This window comes from Dermacentor variabilis, chromosome 10 (assembly GCF_050947875.1).
Source record: "Dermacentor variabilis isolate Ectoservices chromosome 10, ASM5094787v1, whole genome shotgun sequence".
Classification (NCBI taxonomy): Eukaryota; Metazoa; Arthropoda; class Arachnida; order Ixodida; family Ixodidae; genus Dermacentor; species Dermacentor variabilis.
Genome location: NC_134577.1, coordinates 98,462,707 through 98,481,405, shown reverse-complemented (window position 1 = coordinate 98,481,405; position 18,699 = coordinate 98,462,707). Strand labels below are relative to the sequence as shown.

General features: G+C 46.6%; 1 protein-coding gene and 1 non-coding gene across 13 annotated transcripts in view; both read right to left on the bottom strand.

The window, feature by feature from the left end:
* The window catches only part of RhoGAPp190 (Rho GTPase-activating protein 190), a 105,341-nt gene extending 98,517 nt beyond the window's left edge, over positions 1-6,824 (bottom strand). For 6 of the 12 annotated variants that reach the window (XM_075673229.1, XM_075673230.1, XM_075673240.1 and 3 more), the window contains exon 1: positions 6,540-6,823. The gene's annotated coding sequence lies outside the window, so the exon portion shown is untranslated. Of the gene's footprint in view, positions 1-6,539 lie in introns of all 12 variants that reach the window. The other 6 variants (XM_075673237.1, XM_075673239.1, XM_075673238.1 and 3 more) reach the window with 2 other exon arrangements.
* An 8,132-nt stretch (positions 6,825-14,956) lies between these two features.
* On the bottom strand, positions 14,957-15,140 carry LOC142562603 (U2 spliceosomal RNA). Its single transcript, XR_012823939.1, has one exon. It is a non-coding gene; the product is annotated as a U2 spliceosomal RNA (small nuclear RNA).
* Between the last annotated feature and the right edge of the window lie 3,559 nt (positions 15,141-18,699).

The following is an 18,699-nucleotide window of genomic DNA, read 5'->3' as shown; positions in this document are numbered from 1 at the left end:
CTCTTATGCGGCCCAAAGTTTTGTTGCAGTTGGCTTTTAATGCCGTAACGTCCAATGTATCATATATGCTATGAGGTAGTGCTTTCAATATGCAGGAGCGAGTTTTCAGTTAGGTAAAAGTTCAGCATACCAACTACGAATTAATTACTATACTAATTCAACTTTAACTAATGTTTTTTTTTTTTACCTGTGAATCTATATGGTCGGAAATAAGGGTTAACAATTTGTCATTTTTTCTTGATGTAGAACTATTACGTTTGAGTATTACAGGGCTAAAAGAGTAATGACATTACTTTTCTTTATTTTTGATAAATTAAGGTCGTGGTCACCATAAACTTCAGCAAAAGTACTGGCAAGCCTCACAGCACACTAAAGAATTTACTGTAAAAGTAAAAGCCTTGTTTGTCTACTATTAACTCAACCTGTCCTCCCTTCACTTCTGTTCGCCCATATCTGAATAACTTATGTCGCCTGCATATAACTGCATGGATTCACAATTAGGACCCAGATGCTAACTTTTAAATTCTGTAAGACTAGTCATACTACTAGTATTACAAAGCAACCTTATAATTTTAGAAACACTCTAGTCAAAGCCAAAAAACACCAAGATTTGGTAGAGTACAGTAAGAATGCTTTTGCTACTCAAGACATTGACTGCCTTGAGTCAATGTTAATGTCAAGCAGGGATGGGTGCTCTGCTGTACAGTTGCCACGAGAACAACCTGCACCACACGTAAATGGAAGTGTTTATGAAGTTTATTCCTCAAACATTCATGTAACGACGGCTGAAATTTCGGATGCTGCTACACATATTGCTCAACGAATGGATGGCACTGCTGTCGGTAGGCACAATAATCTAGTGGTCCATAAAATCCGTCGTTGGGCTATATTTATATCGTTTTGAAGTCATTTTTGCCCTAAACTGGACGCAAACAAAAAGCAGTAAAACTACTGGTGTCTATGAGACAATCATGAACAAACCCGAAAGACTTGGCATTTTGCAGTAAAATAGTAACATTTGGTAGCTACAGTATCATAACATGCAAGTGTTTCAAGCTCATCATCTCCTTCAGCTTCTGTTCGCCGTCATCGTGCTCTGGCAAGATTCATTCTTTCAGGAAGCTACGAGTCACCATATTGATGTCGTACCCACAAAGTACTGTTGATGTTGTCCTTGGCACGTTGATGTACTCAAATATTTGAAGTTTTTTTTTTTTTTTAGTGGATCCAAAACTAACAACCATATAAACTATGGATCCAGATGCTGTCATTGTCATTCTGTATGTATGAGCCCTAGCCCATGGCAGACTACAATTTCACCTATATAAATCTATGTGAAAATGTGAAACGCAAAAAAATACCCTTTTAGGCCAACTGCTCAACAGATATGAATACTTTATTTCATTTTAGAAACTGTAAATTCTGCAGTGCATTACAAAAGGAAGACATTTTATATAGTGCCATGGATCCCCAAGTAAATTGGCAAAATGGGTAGATAAAAACTTAAGCACTAAATTTACACCTATGTAATTTTATACCAAGAACAGGTGTTGCACATCAGTTAGCTGCACATACGCTAAGAGTGCACAGAGCAGGAAGACATGACCTATTAGATTCCAACGTATGTGAAACCTTACACGTAATCATTCCAAAGAAAGGAGTATAGGCCTGAACGATGTCTAATGTACCAGTTCAGACGAATCAGTAGACGCAAATCACAGAATTGTAATATCTGTATTGGTTTATTTCCTTTCTATGTTGGAATTGCAGACCCAAACATGATCCTGTATTTCTATTACTTTAAAGTATCTCTACAAATTTTTAGGAAAGAAATTTGAAGGCCTAAATCTAAAATTTGCATTTAACAGTGACGAGACTTTGCTGTTACATTTAAAATTCAACAAACCTCATAAAAATGAATTCGGTAGATATCAGGCAATAGCATTTCTACAAGTGAATGGACAATTTCACTTAAGAACAAATTCTTCCATGATATATACCCTTTTCCTAATTTGCAAGAGCACTTGTCTGCATTGCATTTTTCCTCAACTAATGGTAGCATTGGTCATGGTTCAAATGAAAATGCAGCAAATTCTGTGGGCTTGTGCCTTGCATGTGGTTTCATCACGAGAGCCACGCCCATATTTTTTACGCCTTGCAACAAGCAAACTGTGCTCGCACGTTCCGTTGCAAAAGTGACTATGTTGCCATCAGCTTGGCAAAGTGCCTCGCGGGAAAGCTAGATTTACAATAACAAAAAGGGTCCATTGTCATCTGTAACCGAGAAGAACGGGAGAAACCAAAGAACTAAATATTGCTCAAATAGCCATGGAATTCCAACAAGCATTGAACCCATGGAATGCACATACATATATTCATTTTCATATCTTTGTATCTTTAACTTTAAAGAAAAAGACAGAAAGGACGACCAGTTCCTGGTGGTTGCCAAGCTTAGAGCCTCCACATAATACATGTGGTATTCTAAACATACCTGCCAACTTTTGCGATTTTGTCCTCAATCATTAAAGCTTGTTTACAATTGTTGTTACGACACAGGTAATATTACAAGTTTGTATTTCCAGCCAGTTTTGGCCAGAAGTGATTTTAAGAACATGAGGATACAATTGCTGAAATAATTTTGAGTCTTAAAATTTTCAGGCCCACTCCGTTATCTGCGGCCTATCTGCACCCATGTCCACCCACTCCATAAGATGACTGAAATTTTGGCACCTTTTCTAGACTATTTAAAAAATCGTATTTTGTACCTGCAGCATGATTCAGTCTAACTGCAACTGCAGAGCTGGGCACCTATTCACAGAATTTCTGTATAACAAATCTTCACACTTTTTAACAGAGAGTCAATAACTTGAGCAAAAAATTGTTTAGTATTTTCCACAAGCCTTTCCCACTTTCTGACTTCAACTGTAGCTTGCTGTTGGCTGGTCCGTCCATTCAATAAGCTCTAGTGGTAGTTGTACCACAGAGCCACTTATGTAAAGTCAACTGCAAAAGTTTCCAGAGTACAGAGATCACGAAAAAGAAAAGTTACGATTTCCTGCAACCTCACCACTCCGCCTCAAATTTACTTCAGGGATTTAATGGTTGCGCAAGGACGTAAACACTTTCCATTTCAACTTGAGGACGGATGCACTCACTATAACAATTTTATTTTTTCTTCTGAGACATTGTGCTCAATTGCGGAGTCTAATGTCCAAAAATTGCAAGTGGGTTATGAGAGATTCCAAAGTTAAGAGGTCCAGATTAATTTTTACCACTTGGTGTTATTTAAGAGCACCAAATGCATGCTACACAAGCGTTCTTGCATTACATCTCCATCAGAATGCGACCGCGGCGGCTGGGAATCAAACCCATAACCTATTGCACAGCAGTGCCATGCCATAGCCACCGTGGCGAGTATGGCGCTGCATGCCCCAAGTTTTGCAGTTGGGGGTGCGTATGCATGTAAAATAGCTTTGGGAGTGACAGCTGAATGACAGGCATGTAGCCATGCTTCCGGAATGCATTACACAAGCGATCAGCCGGCCACGAGAAGTCCATCGTGTTAAAGGAGGCTTAAAGAAAGCCAGAGAAAACCTCCAGATCAGTACAAGTGTCAATGCTTACAGAGTAACACACAGCAAGTAGCTGTGTGCCCTACAATTCTGCTCAAAATGATGTGCGATCACACGTGGAGCCAGAAGTAGAAAACCCCTACGGCCGAGTGGATTAGTGCAGTCTATTCACGCGTTGGGTCTCCTGCGGCGCTCATTACCTTCAGCCACGATCGGCCACAAGTTGTCGCACCAACATACCTATACCTATACCTATACCAATACCTATAAGCAGACGAAAGCATAAAATATTTGGTAAGGAACCTAGCTTATCAGCACACGCATGTAACCTAAATCTTCCTATCCCGTGCAATCCAGCTGGTGCAGCATTGGATCGACTCTGCAGGCTGCAGTATTGGATACGCACTCGCAAAAAGTAATGAAAGTCTGTAAAAGACTGTGTAATGAGCTCTGAAAGGGCACCCAGAACAAAATTTTACTTTGGATAACTTCGTAATAACTTAGTAGTATATACTATCCAAGCAACGTTGAGAAAGCTGTAGGACTGGCAGCTGTCAAATTTTTTTTATTAACGGCATTTAATTAGCAACTTAGCATATCCCATGTGCACCCGGTTGAAGATGCGCGCTCGCTTGTCAGTTGATGCAATTGCAAATTCCAACAAATCGCATCCAAGATTTTCAACACGCCTCCTCATCTCAGAGGACTTGCAAAGGCGAAATACTGGTTCTCAACATTCTGGACTCTGCATCATTTCTGGCTAGTGGTAACGACGGCTTTTTTTTTTCAGTTTCAATGTCAAGAACGCCTACTTTTGCCAGCTTTGTGTGACACCTTCATTCGTATTTCTAAAGTAGAATTTTGCATGAGGCTGCTATACATCTAAATTATGTATCTAAATTTGGCTTTCTTACGCAGTCCAAATTTTCACTGCAGCTGGCCTTTAACGTCTATTGGCCCAATCACGAGCACAATGTACATGCAGTTGAGAGAAAGAGAAAGATGGTTCCTTACGATGGAAAAGCTGAGAGATTCAGCCTAAATTGAAGTCCACGCCAGCTGCTAAGCATGGGGGAATGGCAGCAGAAAGAGAAGGAAAGAAATGTGCCAATAATGAAGACAAAAGTGGTGGTTGGAATAAACATGAACAGAAGAGTCGAATAAGTCTCAAATCAGGACCGCGCTTCTTCGGGAATTTGTTGCCAGCTTTAACAACCTCTTGAGAAGCTTATAAAAAGTCTTTAGAATCCTTAAAAGTCGTAAGAGCCGTGAGAGAGACAATATAAATGTTCTGACTGGACCCAAAGTGTGAGCCCAGACTCCGCAATTTTGCGATCAAGGGCTTCCACAACAGAAATGAACAAGCTCTAACCAGTGCTGTAGTTGGGCACCCAGTTGGAAAGAACTTATTACTAGAGTCAAGGTTGTGTTAACCTCATGAATGCTGCGGGATATATAACCCTGTGTCCCAGGAAAGTTAATTGACAGACAGACAGATGGACGGGTGGGCAGGCGGACAGACAGAAGAGCGATTAAGTAATGAAACAACAGTAATGACACTAGTACTGGCACATAACGAGAGCAAACAAATAGAAAACAAGTGCAATACAGAGGGAATGAAATGAGTTTTGCTATTACAGAAGTGCCCTGGTAGAGATAGTATAAGGGGTCCCATAAACTAAAGTTGCCTAGGGCATGATCAAGAAACGTTTACATGAAGACTGATGAACCTTTTCACTACTACTGAAAAGTATGGTCATCCGGAAGTCAAGTTTTGGGAAATATCTGGTAATTTCCTGCAGTATGGAAAAGGTTAAGGATAGATGAATTCAGAGGTGTGTTAGCAGTGGGGCTAGCAAGTCTATGTAGACTCCTTCACACTTTTTCAAACTTTGACACGCACCTTCTGCTACACATTGGGGCTTCCTACATGAAAACAACAGCCTGATAAATCGAAACAGTGGTCAGTATCACGGGACCTCACACTCCATGATTTTCATTTCGAACAGCTGATTACTTTCAGTACAAGCACAAGGTAGTTCTGAAAACACTGTCTATAGAATCCGCGATGAATCATTACAGCTGGTTTAAAGACATGCTTGACAACTATGACGCATCGTCATCTCCGCCGTCAGCTGATCTCTCAAAAACATGATTTGGCTATCATAACGCCCAACTTTTGGTTGAAGAGCACAAGGGTGTCATTTTACTTTGACGTCGACTAAGTTTGTTTTTTCGGCGACGTCTGTTAAACAGCTGCAAACAGATTGCACGGCCGCAGAGATGACGCCTGAAAAGACCCACTGCGACACGCCACAAGTTCCAGCTTTCACAGCGGTACTGCGTTCATCGAGCGCCGCTGAACACCTCGTTCACCCCTAAATGCGGCGGCAGCGGTGGTTCCATTCAGCTCAGCACCCCAGCAGAGCAATCATCAGGCGCTACTCGATTCCCAACGGCCAATATCCGGGGTCCAACGAACGAACTTCCAGCGGGGCTTCGAACCTAGCCGTAACATGGGAGTGCGGACTGATCGCGACTCCACATCGCGCGAATGTCCGGAAGAAAAAGCGGACGATCAAACGGCCAGGCCGCCGCCCCGCGATCAAAAGCGCCGCCGTTCACTCTCGACGAACGCTTGGCACTGACTGCTTGGCTTAGGAATGCTCTCCCGTCTCAGCAACCAGGGGCCGTCCATGGACGCAACATCAGCTCTGCCCACAGACCCCGGGCGCTGTCAGCCGCTGCCCGCGGGTTCCAGCAGCGCCGGCGCGAGCGGCGCCACGAGGCTGTCACGGGCCTGCGTGCTACGATTGCGCCGTGGGCTCGCGCGCCGGTCTGGCGAAGGCGGCGATAAGCCAAGCGGCTCGCTCACGGGCCGCGAGCTCCACTCGGTATAGGCTTAGCCCGAGCAGGGCACCTCCGGCGCCCGCGGGGCAGTAGCCGCGCTCGCCGGCGGGTGCTCACCTGGCGACTCCCGATGTCGAGGGTCGGCTGGTGCCGTGCTGCTTCCGCTGCCGCCGCGGCGCCCCGACAATGCTTGCTCACACCACGCACGCAGCGAGTGACGCGAAGCGCGCACGCATTCCTCCCAGCGAGCACGGTTCTCAAAGGGCGGCCATGTTGGTTTTCTCGTGAGTGACATGCAGCCGCTGCAAAGCAGCAACAAAAACGCCAGCAGCAGCCGTGTTTCGCCGAATGTAACCGTCAAAGTGGCGCTTTGCAAAAATTTTCAAACACAATTATAACTTTTCTATCAAGAACGGCTGTCTTAAGGCAAGTTGAGCGCTTTTGTCCTTTCTCTGGCACAAAAAACGGCTATAATGTCCGCACTCATCCAAATCAAGTCGTTCAGGAGGTCAAGCTTAGTCAAGCCAAGCAAGCAAATGTTTCAAAGCCGCGGAAAACAAAATTTGTGAAATTCGTCGAATGGCCATTCGTACCATTCATTCATTTCTTTGATGAGCATTATAAAAGCCGTTAGCACGAATGTACATCAGAGACGAGTGTCTTTCGCTGCTACCGGCCAGGGCCTTGGGTCCTGTTTTTCCAGTTCAAAGAGGCTGCGACCTTCTCAACAAGATGAAGTGCGATACTACAGTGTACCGATACTGCGCGCTCGAAATTGCAGAGGGCGACCATGTGGCAAAAAACACACTAAAACACTAAAGTGGCAACATTACGCACCCGCAAAACTCTCGGACAGATAAATGACCACTCCGCGGCTATCATCGCGATCGTACTGGCATTGAACACCCAGTGGCGTACACAGGCAGATTTTTTTTTTTTTTCTGTGAGTAAAACCAACTAAATCTTTACAAGATGCGGGGAGGGGGCTATAGTTGTATGCACTGGTGGCTGTAGCGTACCGCGTGCGTTCATAATTCGGCGAAGGAAGCCGGTCCTGCGTACACAGCCAATGCTCATTTGTGAAAGGATTTCTGCGACGCTTCATGCGCAAGATTACTCGCGAACTTTTATGACACCTAGCTGAAACCTGTTATTTCAGCCCCTAGCATCTGACACCCTTTTCACACAGGAATCGCACCTCCTCGCGCACGGAATTGATGACCACGCCCGTCACAGCAGCATATTTACGACACGTGCATATCATACACAAGAAAAAGGACGGGCATAACGTTAGGCGACAAGAAACGCCGGTATTGAGTAGAGAGCAAGAAATTCACCGACGATTACGATAGAGAATCGTAATCGTCGCATAGTAATACGAAATTTGAGCGCAGCTCTATTACGTGGTGTCATTTCGCGATATGTTGCGAACGGATCGAGCAAACTGTGGCGCGACTGCATCGCTAATAGAGAGATCGCGAGAGGCAGCGCATGGGTGCAATTCATAGCAGCCAGCCGCAGACAGACCTCCAAATCATGCAGCGCTTTGTTTCCATACAGACAACGCATGCTACTCTGGCGCCGTCTCGTAACTATCATCACCGCACAGCCCGTCTTGCGCGGTACTGCGTTTCTCTTCTCATGCTTTCGCCATACCCTCCTTCTCCGCTTTCCTCCTCGCGATCTCTTTGCTATCGCCGTCTTTTATCACCCGCTGCGCCCCGCGTTCGCTTTCATCATTTGCTGTGCTCGTTCGCTCGGTTACGAGGTACGACGGCGACGCTCGCCACTCTTAGCGCCATAACGGGCGCTTAAGAGCGGCACTCTGAATGAATGAATACAATTTATTGATAGGAAAGACAGAGAGGTCGACCTGAGCTAGTGCGCTCTAGTCTGCTACTCTGCACTGCGTAAGAGGGAAGGGGAGTGAAAGTATTGGGATGGATGATGATGATAAGAGAAGTGGTGAGTGCTTATGTACATGAGACAGTTGCCTCGCTAGAGCCGCTCGTCGAGCTTCGTGTCCTGCAGGATCTTCAACAATACTTTTGTTGCACGCATTGAAATTGCACTGTCAGGCCATGGGCCGAGGATAGCTTCCTCCGACAGTAGTTGTCTTCCAACGCTGGCTAGGAAACTGTCTAACGTCCTTCGCTCCAGCATATATGCTGGGCAGTCGCACAGTACGTGTTGCAGTGTTTCGGGCATCTGGCAGTGTACACAATCAGGGCTGTTCGATTGGCCGATGAGGTGTGCGTAGCGACGGGTGAAAGCAACGCCGAGCCGAATCCTGTGTAGCAATGATGTTTTGCTCCGTGTAAGCTTCGGGGGCAAACAGAATTTACCGTCTGGGTCAATCATATGTAGACGTCTGTGAATGTTATCAGAGTGGGCTCTGTAAGCCTTTGTAAGGTCCTGCATGAGTGCCTTGATCATGGAGTTGGTGTCAGGTCGCGAGCAGGCAATCCGTACTTCATCAGAGGAAGAGGAGGCCGATCTTGCCTCACTGTCAGCGAGTTCATTACCAAAAACACCACAATGGCTAGGCACCCATTGAAAGGTGATCACGTGGCCACTTAACTCGGCACTGTGATAAAGTTCGACGATTTCCAGCACGAGCAGATAGTATGGTCCTTTCTTTAAAAAGTATTTTAGCGCCTGTAGCGCTGATTTGGCATCGCACAATATTGTCCATTTGTGGGGTGTCTGCGTTCTCATAAAACGGACAGCCTCCCGTATTCCCGCAAGTTCCGCAGCCGTAGATGTCGATTTGTGGTATAATCGAAATCGTTGAGTAATACCAAGTTGTGGGATGACAAATGCGGCCGTTGTGGCAGATGGCGTGACCGAACCATCGGTATATGCTTGTACAGTCTCACTATATATAATGTAAATATATGGGACAGGGTGAGCTGCTTCAAGCCAATGGAGGAAACGTGAGATTTCTTCCTAATTCCGGGTATCTGAAGCCTCACTTGTGGTCTTGGCAATGTCCATGGAGGTGTCGCGGGGATGTCGGTGGCCTGGAATCTTGCAGGTACAATGCTTGCGTGACATGCAATAGCCTTAGAAAAACCACAGTCAAGGTTGGTGCTTGGAAGTGTTGACAGTGGATGGTGTGAGTGTCTGGTTAGCAGGCGAAGGTATGTTCGCACAGGTTCACAAGACATATGTATGTCGATAGGACAAGCCCGTGCTTCCGCTATTGTGCCCTTAGTTGACGTGCAGCGTGGCAAGCCAAGACATATCCGTAGTGCTTGAGCCTGAAGGCTCTCCAGCGTGCGTATACAAGATTACCCCATGTTAGATAACACAGGCATGCTGTAGCGTATGTAGCCTACAAAAAGTGCCTGGTACACTTGGAGCAAACTTCGCTCAGAGGGGCCCCATCTCAGTCCTGATATTACACGAAGGACGTGTATGAAGTTGGTCAGTTTAGCCCTAAGCGCAGTATACATGTTTGGTCCAAGAAAGACTGCGGTCTATTATCACGCCAAGATATCTCTGGTGGGTGACTAAAGGGAGTGCCGTTCCGTCGACAACGATTGGATAATGTGACATTGATTTGCGCGTGAATGCCATGACTGCACACTTAGTTGCTGAGAGTTACCGGCCTCTACGGCGCAAGTACTTCACCGTTATGGTAGCCGCACGTTGGAGCCTTGCACGCACTTGTGGACGTGTGACCCCAGATGACCAAATACAGATATCACCCGAGTACGTACTGGTACGCGCTGTTTCAGGTAGCTCGTCTGCAAGGCCCACCAGTATGATATTGAACAATATTGGGCTAAGGACACCACCCTGCGGAACACCCCTGCGAACGTCATGTCTATCAGTCTCGCCATCCGAAGTGGACATGAAAATGGTGCGGCCACTGAGGTAACTCTGCAGCCATGCATACATCCGGCCACCAACACCAATATCCTCAAGCGCCTGAAGAATCGAATGGTGGAAGACGTTGTCGTAGGCACTTTTGATATCCAGAAATATTGCGCATACCAGACGACGGCGTCTCTTTTCCTGTTGAACAGAAGATACTAGGTCGATCACACCGTCAATGGATGATCGGCCTCTTCTGAATCCATTGATGAAATCAGGAAGTCCACCACTTTTCTCGAGTAGCCATTCCAGTCTGCTCAGTACCATCCGCTCCATCACTTTACCGACACAGCTTGCCAAGGCTATTGGCCGATAATGTGAGAGATCATGTGGGCATTTCCCAGGTTTTAGCAAAGCCACAAGACGACTGCACTTCCAGTGATTAGGCACAGTTGCTGTGTCCCACGTAGAGTTGTAGAGCGCCAGGAGAATTTCTCGAGCTTCTACTCCAAGATGACAAATCGCGGAGTAGGTAATTCCGTCTGGTCCTGGACAAGTTGACCGGCGGGAAGAAGATATCGCAGCGTCGAGCTCGTGCATAGTAAAAGGCGCGTCCAGACGGTGATCACTAGATGACGGGAAAGTCAGTCGTGAATGGGTTAGTATATCGTTCGAGGAGCTCACGAGTAATTTGCAGAAGTCATCGGCGACCTCAACTTCACGCCGGCCTTGCCGTATGGCCACAGCGCTGAACGGGTGAAGCTGTTGTGGAGGCGAGCGAAGGCTTCGTACAATTTTCCTAATTCTAGAGAGAGGTTTTCTCGGATCCAGAGAGCATTCTGTCCTTCTGTATTTCCGTTCTGCTCGACACCGTATCGCGCGAAGTCGCTCGTACTGGTCATCAATAGATGATCTAGGTGAACGTGCGCTGAGGTGTTTTGTTGTGTCACGTAAAGTTGCCGCGATGACATCTTCAATATTTTATGGTGCTTGAATGGCTTGACATGCGGTGGTCACAGATTCTCGAAATGTTGGCCGATCGATAGAACGTACAGTGTGCGGAGCTGGGGGATGTAACCATTTAAACTGAACATATGTTGGTAGGTGGTCACTTCCATGGGTGTCGAGATCAGTACACCATCCAGTGGCGTAGCAACAGGGGGGGGCCGGGGAGCCGTGGGCCCCGGGTGCAAGGGACCAGTGAGGGGGGGGGGTGTCAGATACGTCTGAAGGCACCCCTCTTTCCGCCGGCTACTTCCGGGGAGGGGGGTGACAGAAGACCTATGGGCCCCGGGTGCCAGACGACCTAGCTACGCCACTGACACCATCGTGTAGCAGACAGCAGGCTTTTTGAAACAAACGCAATGTCAAGACAACTGCTGTAGTAAGAGCCTCGAAGGTATGTTGGCGAGCCATCATTGATCATCATCAAGCCTTGACTAAGCATGAAGTCAGCCAAGTCTCTACCGCAGGCGTTCGTCGAAGCAGAGCCCCACATGGGATGGTGGGCATTAAAGTCGCCGATGAATATGTGGGGACCCAGACAAGCTTTCAGTATGGACAGCAAATATGAACAATCTATGCTCTATGTTGGGGGTATATACCCACCAATTACTGAGAGTGTGCGCCGCTTGTACTTCAGCGTAATGCAAACGTACTCGTTGGAAGCGTGTGCAGGAATGTCTTTACGAAGGCACGTTAAATTCCGATGCACAAAAGTGAGCACTTAGCTTAAATTGTGATCATTCCTTGACCACAGTGGCACATATCCAGATACGCGTAGTAAAGACTTCATGTTTGGTTCACATATTACAGCCACGGGAAACTCGTATTTGAACATCCATTGCCGAAAGTCTGCGAGGCGGCCTCGTAGGCCTCTGGCATTCCACTGCATTATTGCAGATCTTCGTAATTGGTTTTCAAAAGAGAGCGCCATGATGCCTTATTGTAGAGCCGCGAGGAGCGGTTCCAAAGCATCTAGAACATGTAGCGCGGTCTTAGCAACCGGCGTCTGTAGTCCGCAGAGAAGTGAACGCATCGTAGTTATCAGGTGTTTCAGCATACTTCGTACATTTTCATTTTCTGTCTTATCATTCTCAACCACCTTTGCAGACACATCACCCGACGCATTTAAGCCTGTTTGTTTGGGTGCGAGCGACGGCCAGTCAATGTCAGAGTCGGTCGGCGGAATCGTCGTTTTATGCAACGAATGTGTTCCACGTGATACTGCCGAAGAAGGTACGTCGGGCCCGCATCTTGATCGCAGGAGCAAACTTGGCAAGCGAGGAGTTTGCCATGTGGCCGGTGGTCCATCTGTACGGGAAGCACTCTTGCCTTGCTGTCGTCTGTGTCGCGATCGACGTCTGCGGCGGCGTATCGATGTAGCAGCATGTCTGTGAGTGGAGTTGTCCCGCACCATCTTTCGAAGCACTGACATTTCGTCCTTGATTTTCTGGCAGTCTTTTGACGTCGCTTCACGTGGACCGGCGCAATTAGGCAATTTTAAGGCAGTAGCATCGCAGCTATCATTTTGATGGGCCCCTCCACACCGTTGGCATGTTACGCCGCCCTTGCAAGCTGCGCTTACGTGTCCTATTTTAAAACACTTCCGACACTGCACCAGTTTTGGCACGTAAGGGCGCACACGGTGTCTTACGTATCCTACTTTTACGTAGTCAGGTAATGTTTCAGAGTCAAAGACTATTTTAATACACCAGGATTGACCGAAGCGGTGAATATTGGTGCGGTGGAATTCAAAAGCCTCTGGAGGTCAGTGTCTGCGATTTCTTTGTCGACGTCAGAGATAACGCCAGTCGAGGTTCCTTTTCCATACGCAAAGAAGGAGCGCACTGGGATTTTTCCTAGTAGTGCGGCAGCCTTTAGCGTATCCAGAATTGACTTGTTGTTCACGTCCACCGAAAGGATGTTCCTCCGTACATTAATTCTGATCTCGTTGACTTGGCCTGGCGCAATTCGCTCAAAGTACTCTGTTAAGCTCTGCCTGTTCGAGGTATTCAGATCGTCGGTAGCTGTGGTAGGGACGTAAGCAACAGTGAATGATTGCTTACCATGGTGTCCTGCCTGGGCAACGATTCACTGTCTGTTGATGTCCTCCTGAGTTTTCTCTTCAAACGGCGACTCACGGCAAGTGTGAAATCGTTGTACGATTCCATTTCTTCAACCGTTGAGCTGTCGGAAGATTCGAGGGCGACAGTGGAAGGGCCGGTGCGGTCCCTTTTCTTCGATGCAGCCAGTGGTGAACGACCAGGGTCAAACGCTTGGTTGGGATTCCTATCCCCCATCCTGGAGGATGACGTTGTGCCCTTTGCACAGCCTCTGATGTCGAAAAACGTCCGAGACACAGGAAAAGGAAGAGACCACAGCTATAGGCGTTCTTCTTCCGAGGCACTTTTTCAGCGGCATTCTAAAAAGCTGCAGCTGATATAGACTACAGTCGGATACAACTCAAATCTGCAGTGAAGGCCCGTGCTCTCCCGCATAACCGCCAGCCACTGTTCCTCCGCGAGGCTGCAAAAAGTTCGTACTTTAAGCTTTCCCTGCTACCTAAATAAGGCGATAACCGCAAAAAAGAACTGAAATTATAAGCGCGTATAATTTTGTACGTTTTCACTCGTCCAATATATTGAAACAGTGGAAACCTAATTCTTTATTGAACTGAAATGAAACGCTTGCTCCGCTGCAACTATTTATTGTCAAGTTTCACTTCAGTTGGCAGTGACGTTTCATGAGTAAAACGGTGTCAGTAGTGAAATGAAGTGTATACCGCGGACTTTTGAAGAGTGAAATGTTCAGACTCCATACACTTTGTCCCTCTCTTTTGCACACCTCATCCCTTCTGCCGATGAATAGACTCTTCAAGAACAGCAGACGCACTCCGGAGGTATCAAGTACGACGCCATTTTGAAATGGTCACATGACGACGACTTTGTTGGCTTATGTGATGGGCTGACGGAGGAACAACCCCTGCGAGGTCCGTGTGCTTTCGTTGCCAACCGCTGCGTTTTTTTTTTAATTGTACCCTACTATATAGTTGAGATGACCAAAATTTGGTTTAGTTAAAGAGGAGTGTCGCTTCCTGCGGCGTTTATTTCGTTCGGTAGGGCCTGAACAAAGAAAACAAAATTGTGGTGCGGAAGCTCCCGGGGCAGTTACCAGCAGAGGTGAAGCCTGCGCGATCGCCCGGTCTACTTCACCTCTGAGCTATCGCCTTGTCGGCTGAAGTCCAGAGGCATATCGAGTGCTTTTGCCAGCTGTTGATGTAAATATTAGGCTAACTACAAAATAAGAGCTGCGTTTTTTTTTTTTTTGACGTATAGGTACTATCTTCGACTCAGTATTGATAATGTGATGTCCAATAAAACTTGCTAAGACGTTGAAGTTTCATCCTCAATACTAGTGAAAACACTGACAATTCGGGAGATGGAAATTCAAGACGATGGGCAAAATGAGAACAAGGTGAAAGCCGAAACCAACGTACGTTTCGACAAGTCCACTTGTCGAAACGTTGGCTCCTGCTTTCACCTTCCCATTTTGCTCATCGTCAAAACTAGTAACACAAAGACACACGTCGAGCAGTATCTCTGCGGCTATTATACAGCCATCTTAAACTCGTGCGGAACGTGAGAAAGGCGCTTCTTTTTACAGCAAAGCTCTATGGCTAGTTTCAAGCGGATCGATGTCCCTGGACTAAAAACCGTGGGGCCATCCCAAAGAATGTGCGATGCTGGGCCGACTCGCGGCGGAGGTGAAGCAGGCTTCAAGCGCTCCGCGAACTCGCAAAAAGTGAGTTTAATATCTTGGGTCCAAGTACAACCCGCATCAGATATTAAGCTGATAAGAACTGATGCCGCACTTTGAGCCGCGTCGGCGAAGTCTACGTTCGCGCCGCCCTCTCTCTGTCGGCGTTCCAAGCGCTTGCGTATCTCCTCTCCTTCCGCTCTACCGTGGCGGTCCCGTCGTCCACGCAAATGAATATTAAAATCACGGTAAATGAGTCCGTACCTATGTTCAAAGTTATGCGTCACCTCTGTGTCGTATGCTAGGTAGCTTCGCTGGTCATTCACCTGCACAGAGTGGAACGGCTCATGAATTTTTTTCTTCACTATACAATTAAGTTATCGTGTCCCTCTTAAGATGGCGGCAGTCCGACGTCATTTTCGGGACATCATTTCCAAGCTCCAGGCTCACACAGTTTAAGGCCCATTGCTCTTTTTTTTTTTAATTTACATTAATGATTTACCAAGTTGAGTTTCTTCTAATATTCACCTTTGCACCTCTGATTGTGTTGTATATCGAGAAATTTGCAGTGAGCACGATGAACATATAAATTACAATCAGGATTATATTATATAATCTCCATGATTATAGTCTCCAGATTTATGCTATCGATATCTCAGAATCAATATGCCGTCTGATCTAGCATGGAAAACTCACGTCACCGTAATAATTAATAACGCAAATCGAATGCTAGGATACTTGCGTCGAAATTTCAATAAGCCTCCAGCAGAACTGAAATTGCTTAAACCTTGCGCGCCCCAAATTAGCATATGCCGCTGCTGCTTGGGATCGCAGCCGTGATAACCTTATTAATGCACTTGAACTGATTCAGAACAACGCCACACGCTTCGTACTAGCCAATTATTTTCGTCCATCCAGCCTAACGGCAATCATCGTCTCATGTACAGCTGCGCAAAAAAAGTTTTTCGCTTACGCTTATTTCCCAAAGTCTACCATCATCATCCCCGTTTACACGCTGAGCTCATCCTTGCCCCTACGTACCTTTCATCGTAATCACATTAGTAAACACATTTCGCGCGCAAACACATATCTACCCTCTTTCATACCGAACACCTCACGTGACTGGAACCACCTTCCTGCAAATCTTGTTTCACTCACGGATCACGCTTTGTTCATACAATACTTATTTGGATCTTTTTCTTCATTGCTGCTAACTGTGCCAAGTAGGGATTCATTTTGTTTGTGTCATGCGGGTTTTCTTTTATCGCTATTTCTTGCTGTATTCTGCCTTAATAGTTTCTGCATTACCGTTTCTCCTGTATAACTTTGTATAACTTACAGTTCCTTTGTAACCAACCCTCTACAGTGCAACTGTGTTGGAGGATATTTGAAATAAATAAATAAATAAATAAATAAATAAATAAATAAATAAATAAAAGCTTGATGCGACACGGATATACTTGAAGCTCCTTTCGAGAAGCTCACTCGTGCATGAGAACAGCACGGAAATACTTTTCAGTGACGTGACCGTAAATTCGCCACTTCTCTACGAGAGACACACGTCAGGTGCTATAGGTGTAGGCAAAAATTTAGTTGACCAAGCGGTGCTACTGGTCCAAGATCAATTTTATTATCAATTTTATTTTTGTACTCATCCAGTGGGAATTCCAACTTGGTCCAACTTGCTCGTCAAATAAGGCTTCCCAATGATGTCCGATCAGAATTACCAATTTGGTCCTATTGAAAAACGCAACTGAACTCGATGTCTTCCTTTTTTTTTTGTATTGTGAAATCTCTCTGGACCGACAGCCTACGATAAAGACACCGGTCAAATAAGCTATAGACTTACTGTATAGATTGTTTACAAATACATCTTAATTAAATCTAATTAATGATAAATTATGGGTCTTCAAGTGTTGAAACCACGATTTCGTGTGAGGGCCGCCGTAGCGGGCGACTCCGGATTGACTTGGACCACTTGGGGTTCTTTAACGTGCACCTAGAGATCTATAAGTACACGCGTGTTTGTGCGCTTCTCCCACATTGAAATGAGGCCGCCGCGGCGGGTCGGATTCGAACCCGCGAACTCGATAGCTCAGCAGTCAGTGGCGTAGCAACAGGGGCGGCCGGGGGGCCGTGGGCCCCGGGTGCAAGGGGCCATTGAGGGGGGGGGGGGGTGTCATATACGTCTGAAGACACCCCTCTTTCCGCCGGCTACAGCCGGAGAGGGGGTGACAGAAGACCTATGGGCCCCGGGTGCCAGACGACCTAGCTACGCCACTGTCAGCAGTGCAACGCCACAGAATCGATCTGGGCTACTTCGGCGGGTACAAAGGCTTGCTCATAAATGAGAATAATTGAACAAGCGCACGACTATGTCGTGCACTTGTTCTGGCACAAAAGATTGACTGGCACAAAAACAGAATTGATGTCAAGTATCGGCTATGCAAATGAAATACGAAAAAGAAAAATAACTTGAGGTAGATGACTTGAGTACCCCCTCGCCCAATAATATCCCTGCCAAAAAGAAAAGAAAGAAAAAGAAAAGACCCTCTTTCAGCTTGAGGAGGCTTGATAACCCACAAAAGATGCAAAAAGCGGGTGGCGACTTCGTCCTTTAAGTTTTATATAGTAGGCTTCCTATATAAGTGCCCGCACTACCTATAGCCACGATGTCATGAGTTTTGCATTTACGCTGGTGGCACAGAAATGCGCGTCATCACTTGTCACTCCATGGTGGTCTATGGGGGGGGGGGGGGGGGGGTTGGAGTGAGGCAGGTATAAATTTTTGAGGATTGGCCCTGGGACGATGACTCGCCCACAAAAGCCGGGACGCTGCAAGGGGACGACGGGCGGCAGTCTCCACAGCTGAGTTGAGGCCGGTCACGCGTTCGGTCCGGCCAAGTGACCATGCGAACACCACGGACCTGAAGCAAGAATATATATACATATATATTGTGTTTGTTGGCTTCTTATGATATGACTAAGAAAAATCGGGCCCCTCGGTTAACCCCCTTTCTTCTCGTCTATATATATACATATATATATATATATATATATATATATATATATATATATATAGGGGTTTTCTTCAAAGTTCAGCACGCAGGACCCGACGTAACATACGCAGGAAAGAGACGACGAACTTTTTGGAAGACTTCTTTTACTTCTGACCGCCGCGTCACTGCAGCTTTCCGGTGAGGGATGCGGTCGGACGTCCGGTAGGTTGGCACGACGGCGAGAGTCTTTAACAGGCGAGCCACGACGAAATTTAAAAAAAAATGGCCGTGGCTTAGCTTTGTTAAGCCTGGCGATTGCGAAGCAATAGTATGTTATTCTCGGATCAGCTGGTAGTATGGCTGGTGGTAGTCTTGGGTTATGCTAGTGTTACGGCTTACAGTGAATCATCTAAGAGGTGAGAGGAGCGGGAGTTAGGCCGCCGTTGGTGGCTACCGCCTCGCCTCGCGACGGCGTGAGATGGGGCCCCGTTTTTACACAGCTGGTGTGACGTCACTCTAGGTCACGTGGTGTGACGTCACGCAGCGAGGTCACGCTAAAGGTCAATGGTGCCTACCACCGCCTCGCCACGGAACGGGCTGAAGTGCGACCTAAAGTAGTATTGCTTCCCAATAAAAGAGAAGGCGCAGTCTAGATATTTTACGACGATACGCGAATTTCCACGCGGTTTAAAACAACT